Source organism: Theropithecus gelada, chromosome 13, assembly GCF_003255815.1.
Source record: "Theropithecus gelada isolate Dixy chromosome 13, Tgel_1.0, whole genome shotgun sequence".
In the NCBI taxonomy this organism is placed as follows: domain Eukaryota; kingdom Metazoa; phylum Chordata; class Mammalia; order Primates; family Cercopithecidae; genus Theropithecus; species Theropithecus gelada.
Window position 1 is genome coordinate 5,683,375 of NC_037681.1, and position 22,073 is coordinate 5,705,447.

A 22,073-nucleotide genomic window follows, 5' to 3' on the forward strand; every position below is an offset into this window, starting at 1 on the left:
GGTTGCAAACAACTGCTTATTCCTGTGGGTCTTAGTTTTTTCCTTAGGGCCAATCTGAAAAACTTACCTCCTTAGTTATGTCCTACAGATTTGCAGACAAATAGGGGAAATAAATGGAAGAAATAAGGGAAAATGTTATCCAAAGTTGGAAATAAGAATAGAAGATGACTCTGTGTGCTTTCGATGTCATACTAGAAGGAGCTGCTTTATGTAGCACCATTATTCTGGATGGAGAAATCTGGTGGCTTTGGTCATGGCGACTACATCACAACTAGGGTTGTCCTTTTACTTTTGAGATGGGTGTGATGGGGGAGGATGAGGGTACATCATTCTAGAAATGGCCTCATTTTGCATTTCTTCAGATCCAAAGTTGAAATAATTTTCTGTTCTAAGAACCTTTAAAAGTGGTTCATGGGCCGGGTGCGGTGGCTCACACCTGTAATCCCAGCACTTTGAGAGGCCGAGGCGGGCGAATCATCTGAGGTCCAGAGATCGAGACCATGCTGGCCAACATGGTGAAACCCCGTCTCTACAAAATATACAAAGAGATCATCTGGGCATGGTGGTGTGTGCCTGTAATCCCAGCTACTTGGGAGGCTGAGGCAGGAGAATCACTTCAACCCGGGAGGCAGAGGTTGCAGTGAGCCGAGATTGCGCCACTGCACTCCAGCCTGGTGACAGAGCGAGATTCCATCTCAAAAAAACAAAAAACAAAAAACAAAAAACAAAAAAAAAGTGATTCATTTCTTTCTAAAATCATTAATTGAACATTAAAAAACATCGATAGGAAAAATTGAACCAAGAAGGTTTTGGGTTATACTCTAGGTCAGTGAGCTTTATGTTTCTGTGGCTCTGAAGCTACATGGGTAGACGATAGCAGAAGTCAGTGCTCTGAGTGAAGCTTGAAGAGGAGCTGATGGATTTTTCTGGTGGGGAAGGACTGTGGCTGCACTCAGAGAGAGCTGGGCCAGGCGGGGTGAGGCACAGTCACCCTGAGTTCACAGACCCACTCAGATCCTTGAATGAGTCTGTCCTGAAATAATGCGGACTCCTGGAACATGCTGCTTTGTGTAGAGCCCTTTTTCCTTTTTAACTTGTAAAGGTATTTGTCTCCTGGGTTTCGTTTGAAATGCCTTTTTTTTTTTTTGGCCAGATGTGTTCACTAGGAGCAATATCCAGAAAGTTATGTTTCTAGCCTATCTTGTTGTTTGCCTCCTGGGCCAATGGGTTTGTTTACATTATTGACTCAGGTCAGTGGAAAATATTACCCTGATTGGGATGGAGATGGGGCTGCCGTTCTGAAATAACTACGCAAGTTTACCTGTTCAGGTGGGACACGGCTTCTTGTGTTAGCCACAGATGAATTTTGAACATTTATACATAGTGCAATAAATGCTGGTTTCTTTCTCCTTCCTCACTCCTTCTGGAGCCTATATGTGTGTATCTCTTAACACACATACACAAGCAGGCACACACACGTGCACACACACACAAGAGGATACATTGCATATACAACTCAATGCTACAAAGAAGCCCTTTTAACAGAAGAGCACACAGGAACTCCGCTGAAGTTTGACAGTGTGATTGTCTTGTGGCTACTCTACCCTGAGGCCACTGTCTGAGCACAGTGAGGGCCTCCCTCCTGCCCCCAGCCACACCAGAGAGCGGGCAGGGGGTCACAGGGAGCAGAAGAGGAGCTTTTTGCCATCACCATGAGAGGGTGACCACAGAAACATGGCTCGAAGGTGAGGGTGAGGTGGTGACTTGTGCCTGCGGATTCCGGAGGGGTTGGCATACACAGCCTATTGGGAAGTAGAGCATGGTCCCTGTGGACTCCGAGTGCGCACCATGGTTTGGAAGGTCCACTTAAGGCAGAGTGCTCAGCGACGTTGCCAGCCAGCTGGATGTGTGTGAACAGCATTGTGAATGGAGAACATTCTTTCACCTTATTCTAGCACATTCTTCTCTCCTACTTAGCTTCTTATCCTTCCTATCTACTCATCTATCTAGCAATCCCTAAAATTAAATCATTTATAAAGGAGTCCGATGAGGGTCTTTTCTTGAAAACTGGATTTAATGAATAAGGCAGACCCCTGTGTTTGGATAGGGCTTTGCTTCTTGTTATTCGGAAGGCATAACTTGTTTCCAGGTTGGTTGATGACTCCAGCTGAGGAGGAACTAGTGGCAGATGAGTCCCAGGGAAGATCCCTAGGGGGAATGACTGGAGGTGGCTGTACCAGGGATGAAAAGAGGAGGGTGGTGATGAGGGGAACGCAGCCCCTCATGCAAAGAAGTGGGTGTTTGAAATCAGTGGGTGACTTTTTTTTTTTTTTTTTGGCAACGTTGACTCCTTAGGTCATACACAGTGGCCTTGGAAAGCCAGCCCTGCCTCTCTTCCCTCAACTGATTGTGGATTTGTGTAATGAGAACACAGTCTTCTTGAAAAGCATTTCCAGGGTGGCTCATTACAAAGCTTCGTGCGGTCTTCAGAGCAGGGCGAGCTGCAAGGCCCCGGGCTTTCCATTCTGAAAGAGCTGTGGGTGTCGGGGTGGCTGCCAGTTGTGAGCGCTCCGTGGGTGGGGACTCTGTCCCTCAAAGCCATGCACTCAGGCTTGCCCATTCTGGTGTCTCTGTGGGAGACACAAAGCTGAGGTCTCTCCAGGAATGGGGGGCTCCAGCTGGAAGGACATGGAATTTGAACGCAGGATCTGCCTTTAACTCAGCCCTGAAGGGAGTCAGACAGAATCTGGTGAGAAAGAGGCCACTGAGTGATCTGACATCCCCTCATCTGGCCTGGATCATTTTTAAAGTGAAACTCAGCCCAGCCCTCAGGTTCATCCCCCAGCATCCCAGTCACCTGTGAACTGTGATTCCCTCTCAGGGCTTCAAGTAAGTGATTCAGTGGAGGCAGCCAGCAATTAAAAGAAGCAATTAAAGATCTTTTATTAAAAGATCTTTATGACAGGCCGGGCAAGGTGGCTCACGCCTATAATCCCAGAGCTTTGGGAGGCTGAGGAGGGAGGATCACTTGGGCTCAGGAATTTGAGACCAGCATGAGCAACATACTGAGACCCTGTCTCTACAAAAAATGAAAAAAAATTAGCCAGGTATGGCTAAAAAAAAATCTTTATGACAAATTGTTAAGTAACGAATGTAAGTGATGGAATGATATATGTAGCAGATTTTTATCTGTATGTATGCAAATATATAAAGTTCTGTAAGTTTGCACACTAAACCATTGACACAGATGGAGAGTAAAGAACTTTAATGTTTTACTCTATAGGCTTCCCCCCAACAACACTTCAGATATTCTTTTTTTATTTTTTGAGACAGGGGTTTGCTCTGTTGCCCAAGCTGGATTGCAGTGGTGCCGTCGTAACTCACTGCAGGCTTCGCCTCCCAGGCTCAAGCAATCCTCCCACCTCAGCCTCCCAACTAGCTGGGACTATAGGTGGGCAGTCACCAGGTCTGGCTAATATTTTATTTTTTGTGGAGACAGGGTCTCACTATATTGTCCAGGCTGGTCTCAAACTCCTGGCCTCAAGCGATCCTCCCACCTCGGTCTCCCAAAGTGCTGGGATTACAGGCATGTGCCACTATGCCCAGCCAGCAGATACCCTTGAAAACGTGATTTATTATATAATACAAGCAATATATGCTCTCCTTGCTATTTGAAATGCCTCTGAAAATGAAAACCTAATTCTACACTAAAAAATTCTGTTGCAGCCGGGCGTGGTGGCTCACGCCTGTAATCCCAGCACTTTGGGAGGCTGAGGTGGGCAGATCACGAGGTCAGGAAATTGAGACCACCCTGGCTAACACGGTGAAACCCCATCTCTACTAAAAATACAAAAAGTTAGCTGGGTGTGGTGGTGGGCACCTGTAGTCCCAGCTACTCGGGAGGCTGAGGCAGAAGAATCGCTTGAACCCAGGAGTCGGAGGTTGCAGTGAGCCGAGATCATGCCATTGCACTCCAGCCCAGGAGACAGTGCAAGACTCTGTCTCAAAAAAAACCACAAAAAACAAAAAAAAAAAAAAAAAACAAGAGTAACAAAAATAACAACAAACAACAATAACAAAAATAACAAAAAACCCAATAAACAATAAAAAACCCAAAAAACAATAACAAACAATAACAAAAATAACAACCAAAAAACGCAAAAAACAACAAAAACAAAAACAAAAATTTCTATTGCATCTGACATGAAAAGGGCACATAGTCTTCAAATGTCAAGTTTTCTCCGTAGCCTCCCAGTCTTCCTTGGGCTGTAACTCCTTATTCCAACCATCTCCCTTTGCTAATTCCTTCAGTCATCATGTGCTTCATTATTGTCAATTCTTAAGCTTCAATTTTACAAACCCAGCCTTTACATTTTGGTGAAGCAGTTTTGGGAAATTTCCCACAATTCAGGAGAAAGCATCTGGAACAATTCAAACTTGAAGAACAAAGAACGCCAGAGGAGTCTCATGATGTTTTTGATTTTTTCTTATTTCTTTTCTTTGTCATGATAAGCTTTTTTGTTTGTTTGTTTTCAACTGTGCATTGCCTTATTCTCATATACTTGGATGACAAAAGTATCAAGTTACTAGATTTGTATAAGACTGTCCTGACTGCAGAGATTCTCTTGAAGTAGTTTCACTACTTAACCATTCTGTGTTGATAAACTCATCACAGCCAAGTTCTTCTATCAGAGGACTAGTAGCTTCAGACGCAGTCAGAGCTGTAGTCAGTGTTAAAATATCAGAATCATCCTCTGAGGATTCCTGTGTTGTTCGGCATCAAACGCCGCTTCCCTTGCTCTGCAGGCCTCCGCTCATCGCCTGCGGCCTTCTGCAAGTTCCTGCATTCTGCTCGGGGCAATTGGGTAATTAATTCCTAAGATGATGACAAGTGGGTGTTGGAGGCAGAGATTCCGCAACACGGCCAGGCCTGGTCAGTTCAGGGGCCCAGACTTGGGCGTGGCCTCTGCACCCTCCTCCTTGGCTGCTCTGATAACAATTGGATGGCCCCGTCATTGTCATCGGGCCTTCCCTGGCCTCCTCACGCTGTACCACCTGGGCTCCCACCTTCCTTGGCCTCACTCTACCTGCCTGCCCAGTGTTAGACCACGGGGTCAGCTGAGCCTCTCCTAGGAAAACTGGAATAACAGCACAGCTGAGTGCGCACACGCCCTCACATATCCTGCAGACTGTTGTCCCCATGTAGACATGTTCCCATGAGTAAGGTCTTATCTATTATCTGAATACTTAATAAATTTATAAAAAGAAAACAATAGTGCAAGAAGAAACAGAGAGTGTGTAGCAGGCCCCAGATGCCTGAGTTCCCTTGGGCAGAACCTCTTCCCAGCCTGGTCTCTGGCATCTGGGAAGGCCACTCTGCCTTAACTTCTGCTGGAGACACTTGGCTCACAGCTGCTGACAATTTGAAGCTCAGTTTTCACTGTGACTGTGGCGGGTGTCCTGGATCTCACTGAGGAGTCAGAGGAGGGTTGTTCCCTAAGGCATCTCTCCTTCTCCTCCCCAACTCATCCACCAAAGCAGGGGTGGCCACTCTGAGAACGCAGTGAAAGCATTGGACCTGCTACCAATGCCCACGCAGATACTGCACACCTTGCATGACATCCTAGGGCCAGGGGGTCTGGGTTGGGAGCTTGTGCCATAGGGAGGTGCTTGCTCCTTTAGCAATGAGTTCTATTCCCTGCCCTCCTTCATCTGAGGACTTGCAACCATGAGCTGCCAGCAGCCAGCAAATGCAGGACTAATGTTCAGGGGGAAGGCAAGATGGTCCTGGGGCTTGAAGGTGTCAGGGGCTGCAGGTGGCTGCTACGGTAGGACTCTAGGAGACCGCTCAGTCATGGGGGAGCCAAGAGCATAGCTGGGGGCTCTGCGTGTCCAGGCATTTCCTAAATACACTAGTCACTGTTGCGACATCTCCCACACCTGAAGGGGCAACCAGTCGGCTTACACTGGGCAAATCACAGCTAGGAGCAGACTAGAGATAATGTCTGCCCTGTCCTCACCACCCTTTCCCCTCTCTTTCTCCATTTTCTCTCTCTCCTGTCTAACTGCGGTTGCATCACAGGAGTTATAGCTACCGTTTGTTTTGCACTTAACAAAGTCTGTGAGGGTCTCTGTTGACATTTTGGCAAGAGGGGCCTGGAATGCACCTTGCGTGGTCCACCTCCATCCTCAGCCACGTCACTGACGTTTTGGAGTGAAGAAGCCCTTTGGTGAGATGCCAGTCCAACTTGGATTTTGCACAGTGTTGAGCCTGGGCACCGGGCCCATTCCTGCATTCACTGCACATTAGGATGTGGCTGTCAGCTGAGACATTTCAGGACAGTGGGGGTGATCCTGAATGGAGTCGGCCTGCCTGGGCTCAAATTCCAGCCCTGCCATTGACCTGCTGGGTGACCATGGGCAGGTTTCCTTTTTTTTTTTTTTTGAGATGGAGTCTCGCTCTCTTCCCCAGGCTGAAGTGCAGTGGCTCGATCTTGGCTCACTGCAACCTCCACCTCCTGGGTTCACGCCATTCTCCTGCCTCAGCCTCCTGAGTAGCTGAGACTACAGGCGCTCGCCACCACACCTGGCTAATTTTTGTATTTTTAGTAGAGACGGGGTTTCACTGTGTTAGCCAGGATGGTCTCGATCTCCTGACCTCGTGATCCACCTGCCTCGGCCTCCCAAAGTGCTGGGATTACAGGCGTGAGCCACTGCGCCCAGCCTAACCATGGGCAGGTTTCTTAACCTTTTTGGTACACAGGTTCCTCGGCCATCAGTGGGGATAACAGTGGAAACCATGTTACGAAGTCACTGAGAATGAAATGAGATCTTTCTTACAGAGTTTTGTTTGCATTATTATTATTATTATTATTATTATTTTTGAGACGGAGTCTTGCTCTGTTGCCCAGGCTGGAGTGCAGTGGCCGGATCTCAGCTCACTGCAAGCTCCGCCTTCCGGGTTCAGGCCATTCTCCTGCCTCAGCCTCCCGAGTAGCTGGGACTACAGGCGCCCGCCGCCTCACCCGGCTAGTTTTTTGTATTTTTTAGTAGAGACGGGGTTTCACCGTTTTAGCCAGGATGGTCTCGATCTCCTGATCTTGTGATCCGCCCATCTCGGCCTCCCAAAGTGCTGGGATTACAGGCTTGAGCCACCGCGCCCGGCCTGTTTGCATTATTATGCCAGGCACATGAGAAGTACTTGGGAGTCATGACTTTCAATCGTGTTTGGCACCAGAGAGAGGGATTGTGGTTCTGAACCACTTCTCTGAGTAAAATAATCTGTCAGTGTCTCTCCTTCTTCCACATCACTGTGCACATAGTTTTTCTTTAAAACTTTGAATATAAAATTCGCCCGGCATGGTGGTGCACACCTGTAGTCCTAGCTACGCAGGAGGCTGAGGCAGGAGCATCGCTTGAACTTGGGAGGTGGAGGTTGAGTGAGCTGAGATCCGAGATCACACCACTGTACTCCAGCCTGGGTGACAGAGCAAGACCCTGTCTCAAAAAACTTTGAGATGTGTTTTTTGCTATTAGGGACTTGAGTCCAATGGATCAGTAGATGTCTTTGTGACACATAGTGATGGAGAGGAACCACGGTGGTTCATTCATTCATTCATTCATTCATTCATTCATTCAGCAATGACTTCTCTAACTGCACATTGCTGGCTGGGCCTTCACTTCTGCACAGAGTGTGCAGGGGAGCAGATATTTCAGTCCTGAGTGAAACAGGCCTGAGACTTGTGTTCCCTCTGGGGGGAAGTTTGCCTGCCCTTTTCAGCCCCGGCATGGGGTGGGGTGAGTGGTCGCTGCCAGAGGGCCATGTTAGGACTCATTTAGGACTCATGTGGCCTGGATGGCTGCCCACTCACCTGGGGTATGAGCTTTTCCTTTTCCTGGAAAGTTCTTTTCAAGTGTGAGGGGTGGGATGAAGACTTTGTCCACATGTTTTCTCCCTGCCCTGACTCACTTGTGGTTTTCGTTCCCAGAATCTCCTCTGCCGTGTTTTGGTTTTGAGGGAGTTGTGTGTGCGCCTTGCTTCTCTCCACTGGCCTCGCCCCCTTCACCGCACCAGACCTTCCAAGGAAACATTCTGGATGTGCAGTTTTCTAGCAGTTGAGAGAAGAAATGGTGAGGGACATGCTATTTTGCACCATTTTGTTCCTGAACATTTTTCGTTCAAGAAAAACAATAATGCCACACCCAAACTAGCGTTCTACTGCACTCACCTTTTAGAAACACGAGAGAACCTCTTGAGCTTAGCTGTTGTGGTCCCACCTCCAGCCTCTGCCCATGCAAGCTCTGCTCTTGCCTGGCCCTCAGCCGGTCTTACCTGCACTGTTGCATCCTCCCCAAGCCACCGGGCCACAGGGCTTTTTTTCTTCCTGTGTGGCACTGGTCAGGGTGGGCTTTTCACCTTTTCCTTTTCATTAGCTTCTGGCACATCACCCCAACTTGATGGTGAACCCCTGAGGACAGGGATTAAGCCCTGACTTTTACAAAAGGTTTCTGTAAAATCAAATCATAGTCACTGTAAATTAAAATCATGCAAACAAAACAAAAGTGCAAGGAAGAAAGTCAGTGTCAGTTACAATCCAGCCCCCTAGAGACATCCGCTGCCCATGCCGGCTGCAGCGTCCCTCTGGCTAGCTCTCTCCACACCTACGTCAGGTGCTGATTACGGAGGATGTAACAAGAGTGGGATGGTAATAGGCGTTGCTGCTGTGGGACTGACCAGCACTACACTGGTTATTTATTTATTTATTTATTTATTTATTTATTTTTGAGACGGAGTCTCGCTCTGTCGCCCAGGCTGGAGTGCAGTGGCATGATCTCAGTTCACTGCAACCTCCGCCTCCCGGGTTCAAGCGATTCTCCTGCCTCAGCCTCCCGAGTAGCTGGGATTACAGGCACACGCCACCACGCCCAGCTAATTTTTTGTATTTTTAGTAGAGACAGGGTTTCACCATGTTGGCTAGGCTGGTCTTGAACTCCTGACCTTGTGATTCGCCTGCCTTGGCCTCACAAAGTGTTGGGATTACAGGCGTGAGTCACCGCACCTGGCCTGCTTTGTCATTTTTTGCCCTTGCTTTGTCATCTCTTTCCCTTCCTAACCCAGGGGACCCATTTTTAGCATAATATTATGTAAGAAATAAGTCTAGCAAGTCTCGATTGATGGCCTTGACTGATTATTCAACCCACATTTCTTAAGAGACAGAATGACACATGGTCAAGAACACAGCCCAGTAGCCAAACTGCCAGGTTTTGAGGCCTGCCTATATCTGGCTGACCCTGGACAAGTGACATAAATTCTCCATGCCTCAGTTTCCATATCTCTAAAATGGGGATTAGAATAGGATCTACCTCATATGTTTATACTAGTACTTGATTGTGTTCTAAAGAGCACCTGCCCTGTGGCAAGTGTTTGGTGAGAGTTCTATTGACCATCTATTAATGTGCAAAGTCCTGGGAATATGGGGAGTGAAGGCTATAGCAGCTCTCACAAGTCATGCCATGCATGCAGTGAATGACACCATAAGGGCCGCTGGAGGGCAGTCAACTTGGGATCTCTATCCACGGCAGCATTGAGGAAGGGTGCTTAAGTCATCCTGGGAGGGGCAGGAGAGCATCCTCCTGCAAGGGTGCCCTGGCCTTCCTCACCTCCCTGCCTATGCAGAGAGTAACATTTGCATCACTCACACTGGGGGGTGCTGGTGGGACAAGGCTGCTCATGGCTGAAGGGGACTTGCAGGGCTCTGCATGCTCTGAGCATCCTGGTTTCCCCTGCACAGCCTCCGTGGCAGGGGTGAAGGACTCTGATGGTGTTTGTCACACCTGAGCAGCTTGGGTGGTGAGACAGGGTTTCTTGGCCTTGTCTCTTCTCTTCTGTTGCTGTGTCCTTGATTTCAGTCCAGCAATCCTATGGGCCCTGTGTCCCCTCCTCCTGTGTTCTTCACCTCAGTGGCTGGTGATCTCCAGCTTGAGGACCACTGCAGAAGCAACAAGGAGCTTGGAAGTTTATTTCTATCCAACAAGAAAAGATCATGACTCTCTTTGTTTTCTGGTCTGGATGATAGAAATGAGAGATCAGGGAGAGGAGAGGCTACATAGACTTTAATTATTCTTAGGCAAATTTCTAAAAAACATTTACACTAACCTGCTGTCTTCTGAGGATGCTAAACAAACCCCTCTCATCTGAGGCTTGCCCTTGGCCCTGGGCTGCAGCAGAAGGGAGTTCACTCACATCCCCAGTTGTGGGGCTGCCTGAGTCTTGCTGTGAGCCAGGGGTGTGATTGATCTAGGGTTTTGTGAGATGGGAGTGAGAAACGATTCTGCAGGGGTTTCCCAAGTCCACTGTTTTGGTTAGATTCTCTTGTTCTTTCAGTTCCCCAACAGACTGCACCATCACATAAATCAATGCTGAAGTGAGCTGTGGCATGAGTAGTTCCAAGCAATCCATGATCAATATGTACCTTTAGCACTGGGGCAACTGACTCAGTTTCCATTACAAAATTGACCTTCAATCATGTTCAGCTTGGGGTGATATGGAAAGGCAGTCTAACTGAAGAGAGCGTAGTTGGGGTGTTGGTGTAACTGCCTAGTGGGTTCTCCTTGCCCCCTGCCCAGATACAGCCAATTTATCAAGACAGAGGAATTGCAATAGAGAAAGAGTTGAGTTCACACAGAGCCAGCTGAACAGGAGACCAGAGTTTTATTACTCGAGTCAGTCTCCCTGAAAATTTGGAGGCTAGAGTTTTTCAAGGGTAGTTTGGTGGGCAGGGGCTAGGGGAATGGGTGCTGCTGATTGGTTGGGGATGCACTCATAGAGGTGTGGAAAATGGTTCTTATGCTCTGAATTTACTTCTGGGTGGGGGCTTCAGGAGCACTTGAGCCAAAAGTCATGGGTCTGGGTGGGCCCACTTGGTCATCAGAAATGCAAAAGCCTGAAAGGACATCCCAAAAGGCCGATCCTAGGCTCCCAAGAGTTATGTTATCTGTGGGACTTGGTAATCATTTACGCCTACATCTTAGCAGAATTCAGCCTCCTCTCATCCCCTAACTTTGTGGTCTCTCATCAGTTTTACAAAGGTGGTTTAGTTTTGGGGAAGGGCTATCATCATTGAAACTATAAACTAAATTTCTCCCAAAGGTAGCTTGCTCCAGGTCCAGGAATGACCAAGGAGAGTCTGGAGGTTAAAAGCAAGATGCGGGTGGTTAAATCAGATCACTTTCACTGTCATAATTTTCTCACTGTTAGAATTTTTGCAAAGGCAGTTTCATTGGGAGGTTACCCGGAGGTGGCAGGATACCTGTGCACAGGTGAGTCTGCAGGGGAGCAGGCGTTGGTCTGGAACTGCTTCTGACCTTGCGTACGCAGGTCACGTGACCTCAGACAAATCCCTTGACCTCTTAACTTTTCTTTTTTCTTTTAAATTAAGGTAGTAAATTGTGTTACAGATGCTAGTGGGTGTCTCACCGAGAAGGTTCCATAGGCAAGTATGTCTGGAAAAAGCTGGTCTTCCACGTCCTCTCAATTACAACTTCATTAGCATATTACAAGCTCTGCCAGTACCTGCAGGAAGAAAACTGTTTGGTGTTCAGCAAGCACTCTCCCCTTGTTTTCTGACCACAAAACCTCCTCTCTGTGGTGATGGTGGTGATGGGGGGATACACTTTGGGAAATATTGATCCAGGGGTTCTTCCTGCTCTCGAACCTTGTGATGTAAAAATGTTTGCCTGCAAAGTGCATGTTGTTGATCTTGGCCTTAGCAGCCTCCGCTGAGGCCTGCTTTAGGAGGGACAGCCTCGGGCAGCAGAGTGATAGAGCTCAGCTCTATCACCAGCTTCCAAAGCATGGCATCCAGAAGAGCTTCAGTTCAAAACCAAACCTCACTGGAAACTTGCAACTGAAATTGTTGCAAGTTCCCTGTGGGTGAGGAGCACAGGGCAGCGTGTCTGCATTCTCCCCTGTCATGGAACCTGCCATGTCCCAGCAGCCACCAGGGTGCTGGCCCTCCCCTCCCGTTTCCCCTGGGCCACTGTCATTAGCCCAGCTGACTCCCAGCCCCCTCTCTTCCTCTGTGCCTCGTGCCCTGGTTCTGCTTTTAGAGGAGCCAGGCTTGGCTGAGCAGGTGGCCAGCACTGGGAGGGAGCAGAATGGCTCCTGTTATTCCCTCCCTTCCTCAGCTTGGAGCAGGAAGCAGCCACCTCTTGCCTGTAAGAGTCACCAGTGACTGTATCTAGAGACTTATTACTTTCTGTGGCTTGAAAACAGCTTTTTAAAACATGAAAATCACTTGCATTGACATAGCTTTTTCACTCTTCGAAGGCTTCACTCATGATCTGGTTTAGTTGTCTTCAAGCCCCACGTCTGGAAAAGCAGTGGGCAGAGACATATTTTATAGACCCTGCAGCCCACAGAGCAGAAGAGGCTGAGGGAGTCCTTCACGTTACCCTGGCAGTGGCAGGAGTTCGAAGCAGCCTCCCTCAGGACTCCCTGAGCTGTGATGGCCTGGCTCACTCTGTAGATGGAAGCTTCCAGGCCGGCTGGAATGCTGCCCCTTCCCGTGGATTTGGGTTGATTCCTGGGCTGACCACAGAAAGAAACGTCCCTTGCTTCCAGAAGCTCAGAAGTGAGGGGTGTGGAACGCCCTTCCTGGGGGCTTCTGTAGCAGCAACAGGGGCTTTCTTGCACTGTTTCGTCAGGATATTTGGGGCATGCATGAGTCTAAGGCCAAATTCCTTGGCCTGCATTGGAGAAGCGATTTCCTTATCTAAACTTGTGAAGGGCAAGTGGAAGCAGCCAGGTGGGAGAGCTCTAGGCGCATGCGCACGATTATGTAGCGTCAGAAGCACCCATGTAAGGGACATGTTGGCAGTGCTGCTGGGCTTCTTACTAGCGAGCACACTCTTTTTTTTTTTTTTAAGTTTTTAATTTAATTTAATTTACTTATTTTTATTATACTTTAAATTCTAGGGTACGTGTGCACAACATGCAGTTTTGCTACGTATGGATACATGTGTGCCCTGTTGGTGGGGAGCACACTCTTTGCTGCCTCCATCAGGGACATGCTGACCAGTCCCTGGCCTCCTCTCTGCTGCAGCCATGGGGCTTCAGAAGCCTCAACTAGTGCCCCAGGGTGGCCAGAGATGTCCTGTGAGACGGCAGCTGTTGCTTTCCTCAAGCTCCACACTGGGTGGATGAAACGTCAGTAACTTCATGTATCCTGTGGCTTATACCTGACACTTTTTGTTTTCAATCTCTCAGTGTAAACAGAGTAATTATATAACCCTTTCCCGCAACCCATTACAGTGGTTAAAAAAAAAAAATCTCAAAAGACGCTGTCCTAAGTCAGGTGTACTGAAACATTTTGTTTTGAGTTTCCAGAAGTATTGCAATCCTTTGCTGTTCACCCTTGGCCCCTGCCCCATTTTGCTCTTGGGAACAGGAACCAGAGGCTGGCACTGGGTACCAGGCTCAACTCTGCAAGAGCAAAGCCAGACCAGGACAAGAGCTGTTGATTTTTACAGCCATGTTGGACTGAAATTCCACACAGAACATTTTCTAAAAATCCAAACTTTGAACCATTGACTATGGAACATTTTTTTTCTTATAATTTTTGGTAGAAATTTCTTTTCAGCAGCTTTTAAAAATTATAAAGTCAATATATAGAAAATAATAAAGGGGCAAAGAGAAGATAAAAATGAACCATAATCTCACCATCCAGAGATACCCATTTTTGATATTTTGATGTATTTCTTCTCAGTTCTCTGTATATATGTGTACATATATGTGTTATTTTATTGTTGTTTTGGAATCCGTTGTGTTTAAATTTTGTACTATAGCTTTCCACTTTGCATCATATAACTATGTTTCTGCATCATTAAATAGTCTTGAAAAACACCATCTTGAAGTTGCTACAATAGATTCCATCTTCTAGCAGTGCCATAATTATTTAACTGTTCCCATATTGTGGGACAAATACACCATTGCCATTTTTTTACAAGTATATATAAAGCTTCAATGAACATCTTTGCAAAGAAGTCCAAGTTTCTGATTCCTTCCTTTCCATGGTTTGCCAGAAGGGTTATTGCCAGGTGGAGGGATATAAACTCCTTTATTATAAAGGCCTCAAATCCAGATTGCCAAATTGTTTTCCAGAATAGTTCTTCCAAAGACAGATGCCCGAGGCTGCCAGCAACTGCCAGCAACCTCAGCTGGGAGCCGTGGAGGTGAGAGGAGGCCATTTATTCATTGCACATTCTTTCTGTGATTTCTGAGATGAAGAGAGAGGTTGAGATTTGACTCGTTGCTTACAGAGCCGTAGGCCAAAACGGAGGAAGGGAATGAATGAGTGCTGAGAAAGCACCTGTGTCAGATCCGGTGGGAGCCATAATGACCCAATGCCTGTCACCCAAGCTGTGGTGAGCTGTAGCGTCCAGCAGGTGTGTGGACTCCTGAATTCCCGACGTTTCTTCTGACTTTTCTCTGTAACTAGTTAACAGCCAGCACGTTCCGGGCACGCTTGGGTCAGACTGGACTCTCTCTCTGAAGAACATCAAAATTGTCACTTTGCACATAATTCTAAGTACACAGGCTCTGGGAAGTTTGTCCTTAAGGTGTCACAAGAGGAAGTGCTGGCTTTCTGCAGTAATGTTTCTCTTTTGTTCGGGTTCAGAGGCTACTTTTCTTGCTAACTGCTGAGTTCAGAGCCTCTTGAGTGAAGTAGATTCTGAGTGCCAGAGAAGCAGAACAATGATCCTCAAATTTAGGTTTTTTTGTTTGTTTGTTTGTTTTTTAAATAACCAAAAAAAAAAAAAAAAAAAAAAGATTTGTAGAAAGGTCTTAGCTAAAAACACGATGCCTGGAGCCAGCCATACACTCAGCCAATGTTCGTGATGCTGAAATGGAATGAAGTGACGAATGTTACCCCAGGAGGTGTCCAAAGAGCACCCTCCAGGGGTCAAAACCTCCGCCAGGCATCCACTGCCACCTCTTCCCAAGACAGCTGAGGGGCCCGGGACCACCAGGACCAGGGCAGAAGGTCAAGCATTGGACCTTCCAGGTGCCTTCTCCCCCAGGCTGGCATCTGCCCGGTGCCAGGTGCCAGTAGGAATGTGAGAAACAGTGTCCTGCTGCAGGTGTGTGATGATACCACAGAGCCATGGGCTGTCATGGCTGATGTCCATGGGCTTGAATCTGGGCTCCAGTGGCTCTGCAGACATTGCTTAATCTCACTCATCATCACATCCTTCATCTATAGAATGGGCTGACAGGCTGTCTGCCTTTTGAATGGTTGGGATCACTGATGGAAAAGTCGATATTGGAAGTGTACCGAAAAACTTAGGAGGGCTGGGCACGGTGGGTCACGCCTGTAATACCAGCACTTTACGAGGCTGAGGTGGGCAGATCACTTGAGGCCAGGAGTTCAAGACCAGCCTGGCCAATATGGCGAAACTCCATCTCTACTAAAAATACAAAAATTAGCTGTGCATTGTGGCACACGCCTGTAATCCCAGCTACTCAGGAGGCTGAGGCAGGAGAATCGCTTGAACCCAGGAGGTCGAGGTTGTAGTGAGCCGAGACTGAGCCACTGCATTCCAAACTGGATGACAGAGCAAGACTCGGTCTCAAAAAAAAAAAAAAAAAAAAAAAAAGCCGGGGAGGTGCTAAATGAATGTTACCTTCCATGTGCCTCTTCCCACAGACTCAGCAATCCAGGAGCAGAGGCAGCGACCCAGAATCACTAGGGGTGATTCTCTTTTTTTTTTGAGACGCAGCCTCGTTCTGTCACCCAGGCTGGAGTGCAGTGGCCGGATCTCGGCTCACTGCAAGCTCCGCCTCCCGGGTTCACACCATTCTCCTGCCTCAGCCTCCCGTGTAGCTGGGACTACAGGGGCCCGCCACTACGCCCGGCTAATTCTTCTGTATTTTTAGTAGAGACGGGGTTTCACCGTGTTAGCCAGGATGGCCTCGATTTCCTGACCTCATGATCCGCCCGCCTCGGCCTCCCAAAGTGCTGGGATTACAGGCGTGAGCTACCCCGCCAGGCCTAGGGGTGATTCTCATAAGAGATTTTCAGTATGCAGGGGGGATCTTGGGGGAGATATTTTCCCTCGAACCGAGGGAGGTCTTCTTGTGTCTTCAGGTGGTGTTTGTCCCAGGAGCAGGATGCACAGTGGCTCCTGTTTGGCAACCCTGTCTCTCCTCACCCTGGTGCCCTGGCAGTCCCTTCATATTTCTGTCCTTTGCATCTTCTCTGAATTCCTGAATTCCTACCTGCTGCCTTGGCAGCATGGCCTGAACACTGCACCCATTGGCGGGCATTTAGGGGGCAGAGGTGTTCCCTGGACTCTTAGGGAGCCCAGTCAGGCTCAGGGCACAGCCCTTGCAGGTGGATGGAGGCTCAGGAGGCACAAGGGTATTGCGGGCAGATGAGGTGGGGCTGCCCCTCCCCTGCCCTTGCTGAGAAGGAGACTCTGGTGGGGCAAAGGGTCCCAGTCCCCGGCAGGGCAGCCTAGTGGGTACCGTTTGGGAACAGGCAACTCATACCCTACTGCCGCCTGTGCATGGTTCAGCCTATAGAAGGCAGCCTTGGCTTGCAGCCCAGTCCCAGTTCCTTCCAGGTGTGACCACAAGACCTGAGTTATGTGACACAGAGCGTGACAACTTTCACGCAGGCCACCTCTTCCAGAATGGCTATGGGGCCTGGCAGGTCCCTGTGCCCCTTGGACAGCTAGACTTGTGACAATAAGGGACAGGGACAGGGCCTGGTGTGTGACCATCCCTCTGCCCATAGGAGGTTACCAGGTCTAGGCTGAGCTGGAGCCCCATAGCACGGGTTTCTAGAATAGTGCAGATGCTGGGCCTATCCTGGAGACTACACTTAAAATGAAAAAAGAACAAAAAATCTTTCTTAGGGTGTAACTCTTCACAGTTATTCCTAGTTCATAGGGGAGCAACCGTTGGCGACGTGTTCTGGAGGCTTCTTAAAGGAAACCTCTCACCCTCTCGGGTGTGGCACTTGGCTGCTGGGAACAGACAGTTTATCTTGCAGAGAAAACTGTTTTGCAAGAGGTTTCCCACCATTATGGTCTTAGGGAGGGTCCCTGCCAGCTTTTCTTAGTCACTTGGGCTTAGAGGGAAGGTGGTTTTCGTTTTTTTTTTCTCTGTTCTTTTTTTTCTTTTTTCTGAAGGCAAGAGCCATCTGGGGGCAGGGCACACATGGGTAATTACCCTGACTTAGGGAGACAAAAGGACTGCTGATCAGCAGTTCTCAGGGCCGCTGCAGGTGGCTGATGCTTTTGGTGGAATGTCACAAAGTACCCAAGCCGGGGGTGAGTCAGAAATCCTTAGGTCACTTGTGGTTTTCTTTCATGGTTTTGCTGTGACTATTAACTTGTTTTTACTTAACAAGAAAAACAGGTGTTTGGGTGTCTGTTTGAAACAGTGCTGCCCTGCTGTTAGCAACTCACTATAGTCATGAGGCTGTCCTGGCTTGGCGACACTGAATACCTACCTGGAATAAGGAGTGAACCCTAGAGGAAGCCGGAAGCCCGTCCCCTGAGAGGGATGGGGCATCCCTGAGCGCAAATACAGAACCTGGTTGTTGTGAATTTAAATCGAACTTGGAGTCAATCGACCAATTCATTAATCTGAATTGCTTACTTACTGCGCCAGCCCCCAGCACCCTCCTGGACACCTTTGGAGATGAACTTCCACCTTGGAAGGAGCGTGTGTGCTGGGACCGTGGCTTTGCTTTTATACATGTAAGCCAGGTGAGCCGGCAGCTCTCACCTGAGTTCTGTTGCTTTCTGGAGGGAAATAGAGGCAGTGCATTTGTCCACATGCTGCTGTGGGCTTTCTTTCCACCTGGCCAGGCAACCAGATGCTGCAGCTTTTTAAGTCTCACTAACGTCAATGTGTGCACTGCCCGTTACCAGCACCAAGACACTGACTGACAAGAATGTCTGCCTCCCCAGCTGCAGGTGCTGAAGGCTTCCCTCAAGTCCTCAGGCCTTAAAGGATGAGTTTCAGGCTTTTTGCAAAGAATATCAGAAATGAGAATCTGGCTCAAAGCAAGTCTGCGCAATTCTGCACAGGGATCGAAGGAAATGGAGGCGCCGGTTTGAGTCCTGGGCCTTGGGCCTGGACATGGCTGGGATCTGCCAGAAAAACAGACCAGGAGCTCTTTTATTTTCATTTTTGTTTTGAGACAGTTTCTTGCTCTGTCACCCAGGCTGGAGTGCAGCAGTACGAACGCACCAGCTCACCGCAGCCTTGACTTCCTGGGCTCAAGTGATTCTCCCACCCCAGCCTCCCAAGTAGCTGAGACTACAGGCATGTGCCGGCTAATTTTTCAATTGTTTGTAGAGATGGGATCACACTGTGTTGCCCAGGCTGATCTCTGACTCCTTGGCTCAAGTGATCCTCCTGCCTCGGCCTCCCAAAGTGCTGGGATTACAGGCATGAGCCACCACGCCCAGCCTGCTGTTTTTTTTTGTTTTCTTTTAAAAATTTTTTAAAAAGAAAATTGGGTGGAGAAAAACAGTGTTCAAAAAAAACCCAGGAGTTAAAAGTGACCTAAATGTCCTCCTTTTACCCTGTGCTTATTGTACTTGCATCACGACTTATGTCTGTGACCTGTAGACACAGGGCTCTGCAGGACTGGGGCTGTATTCTGCAGCTTGGAGCATAGGTGACTGGAATGCTGAATAGCGATTGCTCAGGGCATAGCCTTCCCCATCCCCTGCCACCAAACCAGACCCCAAGGTTGTGGGAATTCCTGGAAATCATGAGGTGCTTGAGCTCCGTCCTGTATGGCCGGGAGCTCCAAAGATTTGCTGCCTTGCTGTGCCACTGTGGCTGGCAGGGAAGAACCAGAGCAGCCGGTGAGTCAGACACTCCGGGTTACTGTCGCTGAAGTCATTTCTGAGGGAGATGGCCAGCACCTCGCTGCAACCAATTGCTCTCTAGGAGGCACCAGTCGCAAAGGTGGGAGAACGCAGTTGTTGCGGGTAGACTTTGCTCTGTATCTTGCTGTATCCGCTGTACCATGGACATGCCCAGATCCCAGCAGACAGTTCATCTGTTGGATTAATCTGTTTTATTCTTTTTGAAGAAGAGGCAGTCCAGGGTGGGAAGCCTGTCAGTGCATCACCCATCACTTCAGGAAACATTTTCGCCTCCTATTCCTTATGGATATCAGATGTGTCCGTGGGCCCTTGCCTGGGCCTCCCTGAGGTGTGGATTGCCTGTATGAAGGGAAGTTGAAACTGATGGCTTGTAGGTCCCCTCACAGTGGCTGCAGGTGACCCCATTCACCCGTGGTGAAGAGACAAAGGTGGCTTATTGCCTGGCTGGGGAAGCCCAGGGCTCAGGGCTCCTGGCACAGGGAAGGTGCTGGGAGCCCACAGGCTTCCAAGGGCCTGAGTGAGGATGGCTGGTGGATGTCTGCCCTGCTGGCCACGCTCATCACTCACCGAGGCAGAGTTGGCTCTGCTCAGCCTCTGAATGCCTAGGAGGCATTTGTTGTCTGTGCAGGGACAATGAGAATCCAGGATTAGAGGGGGACAAGGGTCCTAAAATCCACACAGGCCACTCCTAAGGTTTCTTGATTTCATTAGCATGAATTGAGTGCCTACTGTACACAGGGAACTGTGCCAGGTCCACAGGGATGTATCTGTGGCTGGTAGTGGATGAAATGAGGCATCGTCACAGGAGCTACTGTCAAGCTTCCTGGAGCCTGAAGGTTCTTAGGGAAGTGGAGATGGGGATGACAGGGGCATTCAGGAACTACCAATGGAAGAGAAGCATTTGCTCTTTTCTCCCTTTCTTTCTTTCTTTCTTTCTTTCTTTCTCTCTTTCTCTCTTTCTCTCTTTCTCTCTTTCTCTCTTTCTCTCTTTCTCTCTTTCTCTCTTTCTCTCTTTCTCTCTTTCTTTCTTTCTTTCCTTCTTTCTTTCTTTCTGTCTTTCTTTCTCTTCCTTCCTTCCTTCCTTCCTTCCTTCCTTCCTTCCTTCCTTCTGTCTTCTTCCTTTCTTCCTTTCCTTTCCTTTGTCTCTTTCTCTTGCTCTCTTTCTTTTCTTCTCTTTTCTCTTTTCTTTTCTTTTCTTTTCTTTTCAGACAGAGTCTCACTCTGTGGCCCAGGCTACAGTGCAGTGGTGTGATCATAGCTCCCTGCAGCCTCCGTCTCCCAGGTTCAAGCGATCCTCCCACCTCAGCCTCCCAAGTAGCTGGGACTACAGATGCGCACCACCACACCCGGTGAGTTTTTGTATTTTTTGTAGAGACAGGGTCTTGCCGTGTTGCCCAGGCTGGCCTCAAATTCCTGAGCTCAAGTGATTTGCTCACCTCAGCCTCCCAAAGTGTTGGGATTACAGGTGTGAGCACTGCTCCCTGCCAGCTTTTATATGTTTAAAATCCAGTCCTTGGTTTTTGTTTATCCATCTGGCTGTGGCTCCAGGAAGACAATCGCCCCAGCATGTCTCCCACTTACCTGCCCAGTCTGATCTTCCCATCTATCAGACTTGGGCAAAAAGTGTGGCGGGTTGGTGCCCCGAAGAGAGACCAGGAGGAGGGGAGACCTCACAGAGCAGTCTGGTGCCCCTCCTCCTCTGCTTACCGGCTTCCTTGGAAACCAGGACCATGCTTTACTGCCTGTGCTCCATTGTCCTCTCACTTCCTGGAGATGGACACTGAGTCCCTTTTTCTCTCTCCCAACATCGAATGACCCTGACCTTTCCTTCCTTCACAGTCTGCACTTCACCAGAACATGATCTCGCTCTGTGCGAGGATGCATGTGGTCCGGGGAGGGGGAGCCCGGCCTGGCCTGTCCTCCAAGTCTGCCTTCCGGAGAGAGCGAGAAGTCCGTGGGCTCAAGCTGAGCGCCTCTCCCCGCAGCCACTGGGAGTCCCCCAGCCGTGGACACGTGGGAAGGGTTCTTCATTCTTGGCGTCTCCCTTCCTTTGTGCTCACTCTCTGAGGAGAGAGGGAGCTGTGAAAACTGCTCTAACACAAGTGCCTGGGAGAGAAGGTGGACCGACCGCACCTTTCGCCTGGTGTGGGTGGGGCATTGTCTTGCCTTGCCCTCAGTTCACGTGGAGGGCATTTCCTCTCCCCTACCACGGAGGGGCAGTGTTGGGCTGAACACTTTGTTTTTCTCCACCTGGTTTTCTGACTTGCCCCCGGGGAGGAGCTGTGTCTTGTCTGACCAGCGAGACTGCTGAGGGCCTGATGCGTGTTGGCTCAACTCATGAGCATCCGTGGCCACCATGTTGCTGTCGTGAACTTTTTCCCCCTCTCTCTCCTCCTCTCTGTCTCTCTCACCTACCACGCATCTCACCACCAGGAAGAAGTGCCAGGGCACTTCTCTGTTTTCTTTCTGAGGGAAAAGGACATCTGTGGCAGAACCAGTCTCTTTTGACAGCCTATTTCTTGCCTGCTGTCTGCTGGACCTTTGGGCCGGGGGCATAACCTTCCAAACGGGACTTGGCAGACTGCATTCTCCCCCTTGGCAGTTCCAAGTCTGAGACTTGAGGGTGATGTTAGGAGCCTCCAGTTTGCCCTCTGGGACCAACCACGTTCTCGAATCCAGCTTTTGCACAGAGTGGTGGGCTTTGCAAGTCTGGGGCTCTCTAGTCCTCATATTCACCAAGTGTTTCTCTTACATGAGTTGTCAGATTTCAGGGAAATGTAAGTTTTCTTGAGCACCGGCTAATCACAAATACTCTTACAAGTGTCTCCACTCATTCATGAGTATCATCCATGTCCTTATTGCAGTCACATTTTACGAGTTGCCCTGATCTCATTGGCCAGTCTCTGCTCCATGGTGTCCAGGACCTCAGCTGGTGAGGCGCAAAGTGTCAGGTGAGGTGCAAAGGCTGAGGCCTGGAGTCCTCCAAGGCTGCCTTGCACTTGTGGCCCTTCATGCCGGTTATCAGCTGGGACTTCGGTTGAAGCAGTCTGCCAGCACACCCGCATGTGGCCTGAGTTTTCTCTCAGCACTGTAGCCCCAGGGCGGGAGTGGGTGTCAGATTTCTTTCTTTCTTTTTCTTTTTTTTTTTTTTTGAGATG